The sequence below is a fragment of the Dermacentor albipictus genome, chromosome 2 (assembly GCF_038994185.2).
Source record: "Dermacentor albipictus isolate Rhodes 1998 colony chromosome 2, USDA_Dalb.pri_finalv2, whole genome shotgun sequence".
NCBI classification, from domain to species: domain Eukaryota; kingdom Metazoa; phylum Arthropoda; class Arachnida; order Ixodida; family Ixodidae; genus Dermacentor; species Dermacentor albipictus.
In genome coordinates, this window is record NC_091822.1 from 117,219,820 (window position 1) to 117,234,522 (window position 14,703).

General features: G+C 44.2%; 2 non-coding genes across 2 annotated transcripts; both read right to left on the reverse strand.

Annotated features, from left to right (window-relative positions):
• Positions 1-6,631: 6,631 nt before the first annotated feature.
• On the reverse strand, positions 6,632-6,703 carry TRNAQ-CUG (transfer RNA glutamine (anticodon CUG)). Its single transcript has one exon. It is a non-coding gene; the product is annotated as a tRNA-Gln (tRNA).
• A 7-nt stretch (positions 6,704-6,710) lies between these two features.
• TRNAE-UUC (transfer RNA glutamic acid (anticodon UUC)) lies at positions 6,711-6,782 on the reverse strand. The gene has a single exon. It is a non-coding gene; the product is annotated as a tRNA-Glu (tRNA).
• Between the last annotated feature and the right edge of the window lie 7,921 nt (positions 6,783-14,703).

The following is a 14,703-nucleotide window of genomic DNA, read 5'->3' on the forward strand; positions in this document are numbered from 1 at the left end:
GCGGGTCAGATTAAAGAAGCTAATACATTTCGAAGACGCTTAAGCTTCGACTTTCGGAGTGGAACGCGATAGCATTCAAAGATCCCTGACTGCGTCTCACGCTTCTCGGCACGTGCAGCTTATGTAACCATACAATTTACCGGGAAACGCTTGCGGCGAACGCTTTGCACGAAGGCAAGCTTTCTGGTAGAAACGCGGCCTCTTGCGTTGGCCGATCCCGGAGCCGCGCCAAAAAAAAAGAAACATTATTTTTAGGTTTCTGTTATTGTTTCCGCTCTTTTAATATTTCAGTCTGAGAAAATTTGGTATCTAGTAAGATGGGGGGGGGGAGTAGAGGGGGAAGGGCTCTAAACGTAGTTATGAGCGGACAAAAGCCTCTCAATTACTTTATTATTGGCCTAAAATATAGGCAGATACAAGGAACTATGGGAATCAATGTTTTCGTGGCCACACATGTCCAGAAATTTCGGACCTTGGGGGACTAGCACCACCTATCGGTGGCGGGTGCTGTACTGTCACGTCACTCAATGGGGAACTAATTTCAAATATTGATTACAGAGCAACGCTTCTTTAGACACGCAGGCATTTTTACTCAAACAATCAGTATGTGACTACCTCACTATGTGCAAAGCTTGGCTTTAGTGCAGTAACATTCCTGGGCTCAATGACCACTTTATTGAACCATTCAAAACTCCATTTTAATACACTCAGTGTTTAAGCAAACACTTTCACATTTTTGAATTGCCTGCGGCAGACAGCAAAATTCCAGTCCATGAGCTGGTCTACGCAAAAAGGCAGCCATTATTTGCTTGAAAAATTTTAATGCACATTCAAATAGTTAAGAAGAATTCACTAATCAAGTTTGAACTAATTAACTTATGACAATTATTGCAATTTACAAATTCTAGCCGGGGAATGGAATGGAATAGAAAACTTTATTGACTCTTTTAAGGTCTTAGCGGGTCGAGGCCGAAGTCTTTATTCTTGAAGCTTGGGTCCTCTTCAGCCATGGATGGGCCCCTAGTCCACTGAGCCGGGCCGCCTCGCACGCGTGTGCTATTAGAGCTCTTTGAGCCTCTACCTCGCGGCTGGTGAGCCAGCTCTCCTATTGCTCCGCACTTGGTGTTTTGTGTTTGTGGAATGCCTGGTTTCTTGTACAACAAATTCTAGTTCGCAAGGCGGATTCACTTGGAACAAATTCTCAGGATGACACCAGTTTCGACATATTAATTCCCGTACTTTGGAGAAGTGCAGTGGCGTTCCATTTACTTTTGTGGTTCAAACCATAAAACGACATCTTGTTGAGAAAGTAAGTGGAACGACAGTGCATTTTTACCGCAAGTTTAACGGCGCATATCTTGTAGATGGTGCCATCCACACAATTCTTTTCAACTGGATAGGTCTTGTAGACTCACGCGCTAGAATGTGTAGATTGCAATTAGGATACCTAGCTTAATTTTTATTAGTTGGTTTTTGTTAGTCGCTTATGCAATTCAGTTTTTTTGTGCAAGTAATATCTGTTCTTCGAGTAGACCAGCTCATGGACTGTAATTGTTCTATTATCTGTGACAGGCTACTTTTAAAAATTTTCGAAGTGTTTGCTGGAACACTCTGTATATAAATTCATACCAGAGACACGGACCTACATGAATCCAGATCACTAAAAAGACGTAGTGTTCATCGTGCATGTGCAGTATTGATTAATTGTGCAGTGTTCCTAAAGTTAAAAAGGGGCTTTTGTAAGGCTGCCCTGCAGTGAAGCCACTTTACGTGGGCGTGTGCCTTTTGATAACATCAGATGCCCCAAAGCACTTAAAGTTTGCGGCGCTTTCGTGTAAAGTAGCATGTGAGCAAGGTGAAAGCCTATCTCGAAAACACCACGCGGTAAACAACTTCTTTCAGGTGAGATTCACCTTATTCAAAATTTCCCACCCACCGATCCGCAATGCACTCGGGTAATGCAGTGAAAGCAACGCACAGTATAGAGCTGTGAACGAACAAGGTGAAATAGGTTTCTCGATAAATAACGAAATGAATAAAAAGGCAGCTTCCACATGACAATTATTAAAGAGAAACAATGACCACGCTGCCAAAACGAAAAACATTTCGAGTTACCAATGTCGGGGAACATGCGAAGTAACCCCGACTACCCTGATTCCTGGGTATGCCTCACATGATGGGGATGGGCAGCGTTAAGGGAAGGAGACGGGGTGGGGGGGCAGGACCCATACTAACGCAGAATTTTCGGGGAGGGAGTATTTTCTGCTTCTTTCTCCTTTTATTCCCTTTACCCCTTTCCCCAGCACGGGGTAGCCAGCCAGTACTTACACTGGCTAACCTCCCTGTCTTCCCTCCCCTTTTGTCTCTCTCTCTCTCGGGGAGGGGGGGGGGCTGTATGTGCCCGCTGTGCCACCCCCTGGCTACGCCACTGGCGACGACTATAATATTACGGCTACGACGTCAAAACAAATTTGTCTTTTTTGTACTCCAGTGAAAAAACGCTACAACCTGTTCTATTCAGTTCTGTTGCAACATGCGCCGATACAGAAGGTAGCGTCACACAACGCCTACGTATAGCGTTAGCTGCTACGATGTACGGACTGGAAAAATGTGGGCCGATCCCGAAGGCTGTGCGGTCTAACATAGCGCCTCGAAGCGCTAGCTGTCGCGAGGGAAGAAAGAATGGGAGAAACTGGCAAGTCCCACGTTATAAGCAACTTGTTGCTATTAGATGGGATGCACGCGAAATGCAGTGGTAAGTCGGGGCCGATTGGAGACTGGCCCTGCGCATACGTTCTCCTTCGGGCTGTGCGAGGAGGTATAAAAAGATTGCTGGAGTGGAAATTAAAGTCTGGTAAGTGAAGCCAGACAACCACCATCTTAGGAGGGGCACGATAAAGCCTTACCGTTTATTGAAGTAAAAATAAGTGCCTTTTTTTCACACTTTCGAGTTTAACGCAGCTTATTTTGCCGTACAGATGATGGTCGACGTGTATCTTTGTGCTACTGGTTTTAGCGTTAAATATAAGTTACCGCAGTGCTGCTAATAAGGCTGTGCAATTGGAAGGTATGATTTTGGCGCACCATCCAAGTATTGTATTACTAACTGAGACATGGCTACGAGATGTTGTTTTTGATAATGAATTTGTACTGAAAAAATGCAGAGTGTTCTGTGAAAGAAGAGGAGGAGGTGTTGCCATTTTATTTCAGAACAAAACACAGGTTGTAAAATTACGAGATGTTCAAGCTGTAGTAAGCATCTTCCGTAAAGTCTATATTGGCCGTATCAGATATACTGACACGTGTACGTGTTTATCTTTTTCGGGTGACCACTTTTCGCCGTCTAACAAATCTTATGGCTCAGCACGGGACGCGCCCGCATGTACAGGAAGTTTCTCGAAACTTATCGATGGTTCTATCTGCTGTCTGTTGTCATCGAAGCTTGTGTAATCGTGTTTGCAAGTGCGACACGAATTCTGTGGAACTTTCTGGAAGACACGAGAGTAACAGCGACCACTCTGGAACCTTCGATGACTCATTATAAAAGCCGACGCGCTTGACCGGCAGATGAGATTTTCGACGATCTCCGACCGTGTTCGTCGCTATCACTGTGCCTTGACTGTAACTTGCTTTTGTCGGCACAAGCTCGCTCAATAAAAGCTAGTTTCGTCATTCACAGATTTGCCGCAGCATTATTCACCGTCACTACTACGTGACGACATTCTTGGTGTTGTTTATACACCACCGAAGTCTTCGTTCATTGTTATCGTAAGACATAATTACCTGCATTATTCCGAGAAAGGACAAGATAGGTTAATCATATATCATGAGATTTTTAACATGTCCAATATGAATTGGGAAAAATTTTCATCTAGTAAGTGCCAAGCTGAGGACCCTCAAATCTTGGCTATCATGCTTATATACGATCTCACGCAAGTAGTTACTGGTCCCACTAGAATAAAACAGTGCTCAAAATCTATCCTAGGTATATATAATGGAAGTGGCAATATAAACCAAAGCATGTTGTGCAGGGTCACAAATGGCATTATCGATCACAAGGCGGTGGTACCGGCACTAAGTGGAGTTACACTTAAACAGGAGAGGGCGATGTAACAGTGTCCTAATTGTTATAAAGCAGATAGATCAGTAATTCATGCTCTGCATGGCCTTTCATTATGGTAATATTATTACGAGTCATCTTACTGTTGGTGATATCTGGCTTTGTTTTAAAGGTGTTGTTCAAGATTGTGTTCAGCGATTGATCCCTTTTATATCTAAATAGTTGAAAATCACAATCCATGGATAAAAAGAGAAATTTTACAGCTGAGGCGAAAGTTGAAATGGTTAAAGAAAAAAGACGAACAAGGTGAGCAGTCCTATTTTAGAAGCAAAGATTAGCGAAATACGCGAAGAAATAAAAGAAAAATGTTCTTGTGGCAAAGAACATTACCATAAAAATGATAAGCATTGATTAAAACAAGATCAATCAAACTTTGGAGGGAGATCGGTCCAGACACGTGCTCTACCGACATATCGCTTTTAAATGGAAAATTAGTGAGTGATGGCCCTCTCGCTCGCACGGCATTTAATAACCATTTCATTATTGCATACGCAAAAGATAACCACTGCATTACATCCTTTAATGTAAGTCTACCTCCGGTATCAGATGCCTTCATTTCTGATTACGGTCTTTTTACTTTATTGTTTAATCTGGATATAAAAAATATGTGGGACAAGATGAGCTACCGCATGATTTCCTGAAGCAGATCGCAGAATGGTGTACAAAATATTTGTGCGTGTTGTGCACTGAAAGATCTCTGAAAGAAGGTTAGTTACTTGAAGACTGGAGGATGTCCAGAATTAAAGCTATACACAAAAGAGGTGACAGAACACAATTTGAATATTGCCAACCAATTTCGCTAACCTCGAAAGGCTGCAAAATTTTAGAGCACGTAGTCCATAAACACAAATGCGCAGCATTGGTTTCGACATGGGTATTCAGCTAGCACACAACTGGTTCAAACCATTCAACATTTTGCTACAGCATTAAGGGAAGGAAAAGAGGCAGATGCCATCTTTATGAACTTTCAGAATGCTTTTGATGAATATGCTCAAGAAATTCCTTCATAAATTGGAATGTATTCTAAAAATGGGAAATTGCTATCTTGGATACGAGCCTACCTTTAAAATGGACAACAAATTGTTTCCTTAAATGAAACCGGTTCTGGAAAATCCCCGTTTATTCTGGCGTCCCTCCGTCCTCGGACAGCTTTTGTTTCTCTTGCTTATTAATGATATTGTCGGCGATCTTTCTATAAATGTGAAGTTGTGTGCTGACGAATGTGTATTGTACGCGGAAATATTTTCAGCTAGAGATCAGATTAGGATGATTAATCGATTTGGCGATGTCATTGCTTGATGCCAGGATTGAAACATAAAAATTTAAATCACCGAACGGTCTATAACCATAAATACATAACTAGAAATAAAAAAGATTGATCGCCGACGATTACGATACTATCTAATGCGACAATTGAGCGCAGCTGTATGCGTTTTAATTTAGCGATGTATTGGCTGGCTCGGACAATCTGTCTCGTGCGCCACGTTGCAAACGGAGCCAAGTGGAATCATTGTCATTTAAGCCATGTCATTTTAGTAAAATAACCTATTGTTAACTAGCTGAACTAGGTATTTACGACTGACAGCTCGCTTCGGCGTATAAAGAACGCTACTATTTGTTCGCATTAAATAAGAAATTTGAGGTGTATCAAACTCAGCTTAGCAAAGACGATACGTTGAGTTTTGTCGAGAAGCGAACACAAAAGGATGATGCTTGGTACGCGAGAGGAAGGCGTATACGGGGGAACGTTTGACCAATTACCGTCGCGTCTCAGTGATATCTGCAGTGACCCTGAGTCTATAGTGAGCTTATCTTTCTAATCAGCCACCGGTGTTCAAGCAAAAGAAAATGATAGCTATACGATATTCGCTCCGTCAACCGAGTTTTTCGTGTTCGCCAGTTATGCTTTCCGTGGAGCGTTGGGCGCTTCACACACAGGAACTTCTTGCGTCGCCCAATTTTCCGCCGCACAGGAAGATTACGGTAGTAACTTCCTAAAATTGTCCGTACTTTTACTTAATCTCCAACTTCCTAATTATTACCGAAATAGTTTAAATGCTCGCAATATTTTTACTTTTCTTGTGAAATTTTGTGGAACCTTTTGCATTAATATTACAAGTTTCCTTTCGCTTTCTATGTAGTCCTTGTTATTTCTCTTACGTCCCCTTTCCTTAAAGCTTTTATCCTCCGATTTCCTACTATACCGCCTGTTTCTTGTCCAACAATCCTCCGTAGCGGGTCAGCGTCATTCATTCGAAGCAACCGAGCATGCAAGGAAGAGAAACAAGAGGCACGGCTGGTGGTCGCGAAAGGCCTATGCTATTTTTGAAAAAAAGAAAAGACAGGTACATGTGATCCTTGTTGCTGTAAATCGCATTCAGAGTCACTAATAACGTAAACAGCAGCGCGGGCGGAGCGTGCGATGCCAATGAAAAGCTCGGCGAAAAATAAAAAACAGGCAGGAAGGTAAAAAAATAAGCAATGCTACATCGAAACCAAAAAAAAAAGAACAGGTCTCACCGAGATTTGAACTCGGATCGCTGGATTCAGAGTCCAGAGTGCTAACCATTACACCATGAGACCGAAGCGCTTCCGACGCCGGGAATCGAACCCGGGCCTTCTGGGTGAAAGCCAGATATCCTAGCCACTAGACCACGCCGGAGACGGCGGCGGGGGAGCGAGCGCTCGAAGCGGTCTCCATTTGCATCCGCCGTGCCGCGTCGCTGCACGGAAGTAGTCATTCGTGTGCGGGTTGTCGCTACAGAAATACACGCGAGCGCTGTGCCGAATAATGTGCATTGCTGGGAGACCTGCAGCTTTGTTTGCGCTAGCGCTACAGGGAAGTCCTCGAGATAAAATATTTTCCAAGATATTTGTTTGTGGTTCCTCTCTCATAACCGCGGGTTCAGATGGCGAAGCGCACGAGCTACGGGAAAGAAAGAAAAGAAAAAAAAAACTTTGGAGGCCGAATGCGACCGCGCTGCCGGCCTCGAAACGACACTGTAGGCGACGCCGAAGTACTAGACGTGTCAGTGGGCTGCTAACGTTGTCGCGCGTTCTCAAATGGGTGGTGCTGGAATCACACGAGGCTCCCTAAAGGCTTTTTAACGTATGTGATAGATTTATTCTTTCGCTGGCATGCTGCAACAGCAAATATCGAATATATCGTCCACATTGTCGAACTTTACTATCTAACACTTTGCCCTTAATCATCCACCCTAACGTTTAAAAAGGTCTTGCTGATGTGCTGAACTTTACAATCATCGAACAGCTAGCTGCCAGCCGACGATCAAGCCGGCGCTAGTGAGGGATAGTAAGTTGAGTTATATGAGCGAATTACACGTCCAGGATGGCAAACGGGTTATTCTGATCGTGACGGGTCGCCTTGGTACGTAGCCCAGAAAGACGCAGGAAAGAAAGACTGGTGGCGACGCCGCGCCGAAGTTCCTCACCCCCTTACCGTTACGTCATGGATTTAGAAAGCGACAACCATGGGCAATTTTTTAACGGTAAATAAGGATGGTTTGAATGACGTCATCGGACCACCATCTTGAGGAACTAGTATGTCGATATACGGCAATACATTTTGATATCCTTGACATCACGCTATAGCCTACTGGGGCTGAACTGTGGCGTAGCCAGAAATTTCGCTCGGGAGAGTGGGGGGGGGGGGGGAGAGGGGGGCTCACGTTGCAGCTCGACCTCTTCCTTATAGAATGTGTTGAGGGATCAAATACATGAATAATAACTGCATTGTCATTGCCAAAGATGCTCCAAACGAATGCTTGAACACTACGCGCTGTCAAGACAAGTAAAATATGAATTTTTTTCATAAAAGAATATACTCGTATGTCTCAAAAATGGTGCCCTAAATAAGTGATGTGAATGCGTCCATATTTTCTGCCTATTTAATAAGTAAAGAAAACATCACACGAATTTCAGAACTATATCAGTTTGAAACCAGCAAAGCAGTGCACGTCGCTGATATGAAAAATGTAAAGGCCATTAAATGAGCAAATAGACGACGAATAATTTAATGAAACTGTCATTCAAGAGCCTTGTTTACATTTTTACACATATCCAACGGCCTGGGAAAATCTCATTGACGCTGTCCATTGTTACAATGTATTGCGTAGGAGCAGCTGTCACCGATCGTGTATTGTGAGTAATTGCACGGAAATTATAGTCGCAACAAAGAGCACATCTTTCAAAGAGCACAACTTTCACGTCCTTCTTTGAACCGTTTGCTCCAGTGCTTCCCAGTGGCCAATGAAATGCAATGTTCAGCGTAGGCGGCAGCCATACAGCGACTAATTTCTTTTTGAGAACCACCTTCAGCTGTCAAAATCCTCACGACACCACGCTGTTAAACTTTTGGAGCGTCCATTATGTCACACAACCATGTTGAACCGAGTGTATCATAGCATTAAAGAACCTTTATCCTCACACCTGTGAGTCACTTTTGTAAATGAGAGTTGCCTTTCTGCTACGCGCATGCCTATCAGATGATGAACCGAACCATTATTGCGCGGGTTGAGCTAGCTCACTTTCTTTTGACTCGCCCTCGTACATTAGAAATGCGAAGATACAATGGAATATACAAATGCGATTGGTAAAGGGGGAAAATGTGCCACTGGAAACAAAGCTCACTGGACGTATACACAAAACCTCGCAACAAGATATTTAAATATACTGATAAGTCTCCAATAAATATACGTATCTAAGAAAAAGTCTTAATGCGTCAAACAAGGCAAATAAACATGTTGCGCAACCAAGATTCACATATCACGCCCCCCCCCCCCCTCCCTCCACCACCCCTGATGCATCGCGCGCGACAGGAGGCGGCGCGCTTCATCCAGGCTTTTTTCCCTTGCCTACACAAGACTGAGCCACCATCGTCGGCTTACCCATGCCAGCGCCCCCCCCCCCCCCCTCCGATACACATTCACACGCACATACAGCACGCGGCGCGCGGCCACGAAGTTATTGCCCTTGAGCTATACGGAACATGAGTGCGCCGGCGATGGCAGGAATACGCCTGGAGTGTGCATATAGTTGCTATCGCAATAATATAATAAGTGTATCCGGGAGCTGAAGCGTTGCGTGCCCCATTACTTTCCGCAAAGAAGTAACAAAATCGAACTTTCACCATGCGACAATTCGCTCCGCCACAACAATGTCTTTTTTTTTTCTTTTGTAGGGCGGGCGGGCACTGAAATTGAAAAAAAAAATGCAGAGGAAAGCATCTTGGCCACAACCGAATGCCTACATTAGACACCTCATGCGGCTGCCGAAAGGATGTCGAAGAAAATGGGTGACGCTTGGTACGCATTCTGCTAAGTATCCTATACCTGCGAGTGAGTGAGTGAGTGAACACGTTTTAGTCTTTCAAGAGTTTCGCGGTTACGAGGTCTCCGTCGTCTTCATCTTCTTGGCGCTGGCGACTTCAGACTTCTCTTCAGCAAGGGTGGGGCCCTATTCCAGGGCTCCACTGAGTCGTGCTGCATCGCTCGCGTGCTGCACTAGGGCCCTTTGGGCCGTGAGCTCGCTGCTGGTGAGCCGACTCTCCTATTGCTCCGCACTCGAGTGTTCGTGTTTGTGGAATGCTTTGTTGCGTTCGCACTCCCAGGTGATGTGGTAGAGTATAGGTTTGGCACCGCACCAAGGGCAGGTGGCCCTGTATTGTGTCGAAAACATCTTATTGAGCACGTGTAAGTTGGGGAAGGAGTTTGTTTGTAGTCTGCACCAGCTGGTCGCTTCCTCCTTTGTGAGGTCTTTGTGTAGTGGCGGATATCTAATTCTAGTTCCTCTGTGTAAGTTCAGGGTCTCTGCGTATCCCCCCTCGTAAGCCTGTAGGTGGGTCTCCGGGGCATTCGACCGCCCAGCTCGGAACGCGAGACAAAATTTTCTGGAGTGGTTGCGCTCATGCGAATGCGTTGCGATCCGCTGAGTCCCAGCAGTGATGGCGGCGAGTGACCACGCATTGTTTCTTTTTCTTGTCTGCTAGTCAGAAACCGTCCAAACCTCTGCCAGGCGAAAATCCACTCGGCAAGAGAAAAATGAACGCGCACCGAAGTGCGCCGCGCGGTGGTCCGGGCAACGCGACGAAAACGCATGCTGTCTGGCAGGCTCCGGCAGCCCGCAGATAGCGAGAAAAAAAATTGAAGAAGCTTAATGTGTCGTCGGAAATAAAAGTCAAAGTAGAAAAATAAATGAGAACTTAGTTACCTTTGCTGGCGTTAGTGTCTTAACATGGATGCTTTGGCGTGGATGAAAAGAAATGTTGATATTATTTCCTGTGACATGACGGCAAAAATGAACCACCACAACGCTTCGTCTCATCGGACCTCGCTGCGTGCTTTGTCAACTTGTCTGGTAGTGTGTTGTTTGGGTTTTCTCGTTTTATGGTCCGATATACGAGTTTACAAGTGTTAATGCACCGTTGGCGTCAAATGTTTATAACAACATTAAACCCACAAAATTCCGGCATTCAAAATTTCAAGCCCGACTTTGGGAAAGTCAATGCACCTGTCGCATCAAAAGTTTATGAGAACTTTATACCTATAAAGTTTCAGAATTGAAATTCATGCGCTCCATAAATTCCGCGGCATCCTCCAAATGCCGCGACGAGCCCGCTCGCCATCAAAACGCCCTCGAAGCTGTGTGCTCGGGTGGGGCTCCTTGCGTTATGTGACTCCCGAGTTGTGGGCGTTGCCACGAAATCCAGCAGGAGTTCGCAATGTTGGCGCTGAAATGTCTTTTCGAGCGTGAAAAGGACATTCTAGACAAAATCCACAATGATTTCCGGTGCTGGGGGTTGTTGTGGTCGGCGGTGCACGACAGCACAAAAACATTACGGGGGGGGGGGGGGGGGGGTCGCTGAGGTACCATAAGCGTTCCCCCCACTGGCTATACCCCTGGCGCTGAGGTATAGGCGCACAATTAAAGCGAGGTAACTTTCACCTTAGTTTTCTTCAGCATTAATCTTCCTTTTCCCACTCGTTGCTGCCCTGGCACATCTTGGTGAGCCGAGAGGGATGTATTGACCCCTTTCGCGGAGAAGTTTGCACCAGATGAACGAGATGGCGCTACCGGCGCCGCGCCGGGCGTTGCCTTAGGCGAAAGCGTGCAAAAGCGCACGGATCCGGAGTCATCACCGCTTTTACCTTGCTTCTGTGCGATCAGCTGTCGAAAATGCAACTGGGTGCTTGCTGACGCACTGTGCTCCATTCATGCAACAAAATGCGGACCGGAAGAGGGAAGACCTGTGCTGCAATAATAGTGACTGCAATGCGCGAAAAGTGCGACTGGAAATAGACTAGGGACTAGCATATACAAGAAAGAAATGAATCTCTATGTCCAAGTTCACGGACCACTGCTACACAAGTGGTGCGTGCGTTGCTGGCCCTTGGCGATGCACGGCGTTCCTCGAGGATAAAAAGAATGAACTCGTCCGCCAACCTTGTATCGCTAACCTCCGAATACAAGACTTCAACCCCATAACGTCGGCAGGAGTTAGTACCACTCGTTACACAATGACAAAAGAGTGGCGCCATTTCCTGGCATAGTAAGTTTTTCGCACGTTATCTGCACACATTTGCCTCAACACAAGCTCATACTTGGGTCCACGTATCAAAATAATTAAAAGGAATCAAGGCGCTGAGGCGTGTCCGGTGACCAAATTTGAGGTTGACCGAACGTTTAGTTGGTACACCCCTACTCTAAACTTCCCCACACATCTTCTAAGGAGCACCATGTATCTCCATGGGTATGCTCTCTTTATTTTATATTAAAGCGTATGCTTACGTTGGCGAGCTCCCCAGCCCTGTCACGCGAAATGTGTAATGCCTTGTATCTGCACAAAAATGCGGAATTTGCAACGCTAAAACATTTAAGCCTCATGATAGTGTAATTGTAGATGATTGGTAACTTTTTTAAGCGAGCAGGGAGAATTTAAACCAAAAAATAAAACAAAACGACAATACCCATTGGGGTTTACATAGGGCTCCTTAATTAAAATAATGCATGAACAGAGAGCATCCTTGGGTATCGCGGGATATAATACATGTTAAACAAAAAAAATTAAAAGGAAGCGCCGAAATAAAACCACACGTGACCTTCAAGATCTAGTACGCTTGCCACAAGATAAGATCCAAATGGCCATGGAGCGTTTTTTCACTGTTATTCTGCCTTCTTACATGACGAATAAACCACAAAAATTCTGGCGATACCTATCGAGTGAGCGGCACACCGTATCGCAGATTACTGTTTCAAACGAGACTGTTGTTCAGACTGACGTCATAGCAAACAAATTTAATGAATTTTTTTAAAATCTGTATTTAACAGAACTACATTTTACGGCTCATCTATACGGTATCAGTGCGACAATCCAATGCCTGAGATAGATATCGACCAAGAAGAAATTTTTTCGACTTTTGAAAAAAACTGGATGTAAAGAAACCCTGTGATCCTGATCTTATATCAAACACATTCTTGCAAAAACGCGCAGTTTGAACGTCAAGCTACTTATACGTAATTTACAGGCGATCTTTGGAAACTTCAGCGACACCTGATGACTGCCGAATGGTCAAGGTAATACCTATGCACAAATCTGGCTCTAAACTCGACGTAAGTAACTATAGACCTGTTTCATAAACATGTGCATGCGGTAAATTGTTCGAACATATTATTTATAAGGCCATAATATTGCACTTAGAGAATAATAACCTACTATACAGCCGGCAACATGGATTCCGTTCAGGTCTAAGTACTATTACTCTGTTGGCTGAGATAACCCATGATATAACTAACGCAATAAATAACAGAAGCCAAATAGATGCAATTTTTTTTAGATTTTGCAAAGGCCTTTGATGCTGTTCCTCATCCATATCTTATTACTAAACTAACTGCCATTGGCATACACGTGAAAACAGTATCATTGATCAAGAACTATCTCAAAAACAGAAAGCAATGCGTAGCTATGAATGATATTATGTCTGATTACATCAACGTTTTTGTTGGTGTACCACAAGGGTCGGTTCTTGCGCCCCTCCTATTTCTGATCTACATGAATGACATTCGTTCATGCGTTCAGCCGCTAATTCAAATGCGCCTATTCGCCGATGATTATGTAGTGTACGCAACAGTGAATACAAGAGAGGATCTGGTAAAACTAAACGATTCGTTAACTGCAATACAAAATTGGTGCCACAAATAGGGGATGAAACTGAATGCAACCAAAACTACCAGTATCTCCTTCACACACAAGAAAAATGTGCTTCAGCTTACATACACAATAAACAATATACCACTAATAAAATTCGATGAGGTCACATATCTCGGTTCACTCTTACAACGATGTTAAATTGGGAAGCTCATATAAATAACATATATGACAAGGCTTTAGGTAAACTACATTACTTGAGAAGAAAGCTTAGAAACACACCTCCTAGTGTTAAATAAAATGCATACAGAACCCTCGTTAGACCCGCTTTAGAGTACGCTGACATCATTTGGGCCCCGCACCAGAAGTATTTCGCCGACAAACTAGAACGTATACAGAACTTAGCATTGAGATTTATATATTCACAATGTTCGCGTCAAACGAGCATTACGAACCTGCGCGTCAAGGCTAACGTTCAACCACGGGCTCGACGTAGAATGATTTCCAGATTGGAATTTCTATACTGGCTTTATCAGGGCTGCTATCGAATACCACAAGAAACATACATTCAAGCGCCATTCAGACTTTCTGCCCCAACGAATCACAATAAATCAATACGGCACCACCTCAGCCATAATGACACCCAGAAGTACTCTTTATTCCCACGCGCTATTTCCCATTGGAACATGCTACCCTGTAGAGCTGTAAACTGCCCATCTGCCAACACATTTATTGGCAGTATTGAGAATCTGGAATTCGAATGGTGATAAGTAACTGAAGATACCTGTACTTCATATGCAGCCTCTTGCCGACGCATACTTATGGTAAACGTTGTTTATCCTGCTTCACGAACCGCTCAGTTAAGCAGAGTGTATGTATTCATTGAGCATGTTCATTTTTGTGAGTGCTAATGCTCTTTGTTTTGGGTACAGTAGTTTCACTTTTTTCTCTTTTTTGTACTGTATTGCATGCATGTTGTAACCACTCCTGAATGGGCCCGACGGGGGCCTGCAGTATTGTTAAATAAATAAATAAAAACAAATTGTACAGACACAAGACATTACACATTTCGCGTGATCGGGCTGGGGAGCTCGCCAAAGAGAGCTTACGCTTGAAAAGCTCCTTTAGCAGGAGGAGGAAGCTCGGTGAGGCAGAAAAAGACCTAAGAACAAAATCTTGGGGGCATTGTTGTCATGAAGTTCCCTGCACATGACTCGTCAAGGCGTTATGGATTTTGACATCATTGGCGTGAGCCTGTAGATAACTGTTTTTCACTAAATGACTACGTTGCGTTCTGCACGAACTAAAAGTTTCACCTAGAAAGGTATGAGAATTTATGAAACTGGCTCAAATATGCAAGAAATAATTAACGACACCCCGCTTGCAGTACGGTACTGAGCTTTCGAAAAAAAAAGTTAGA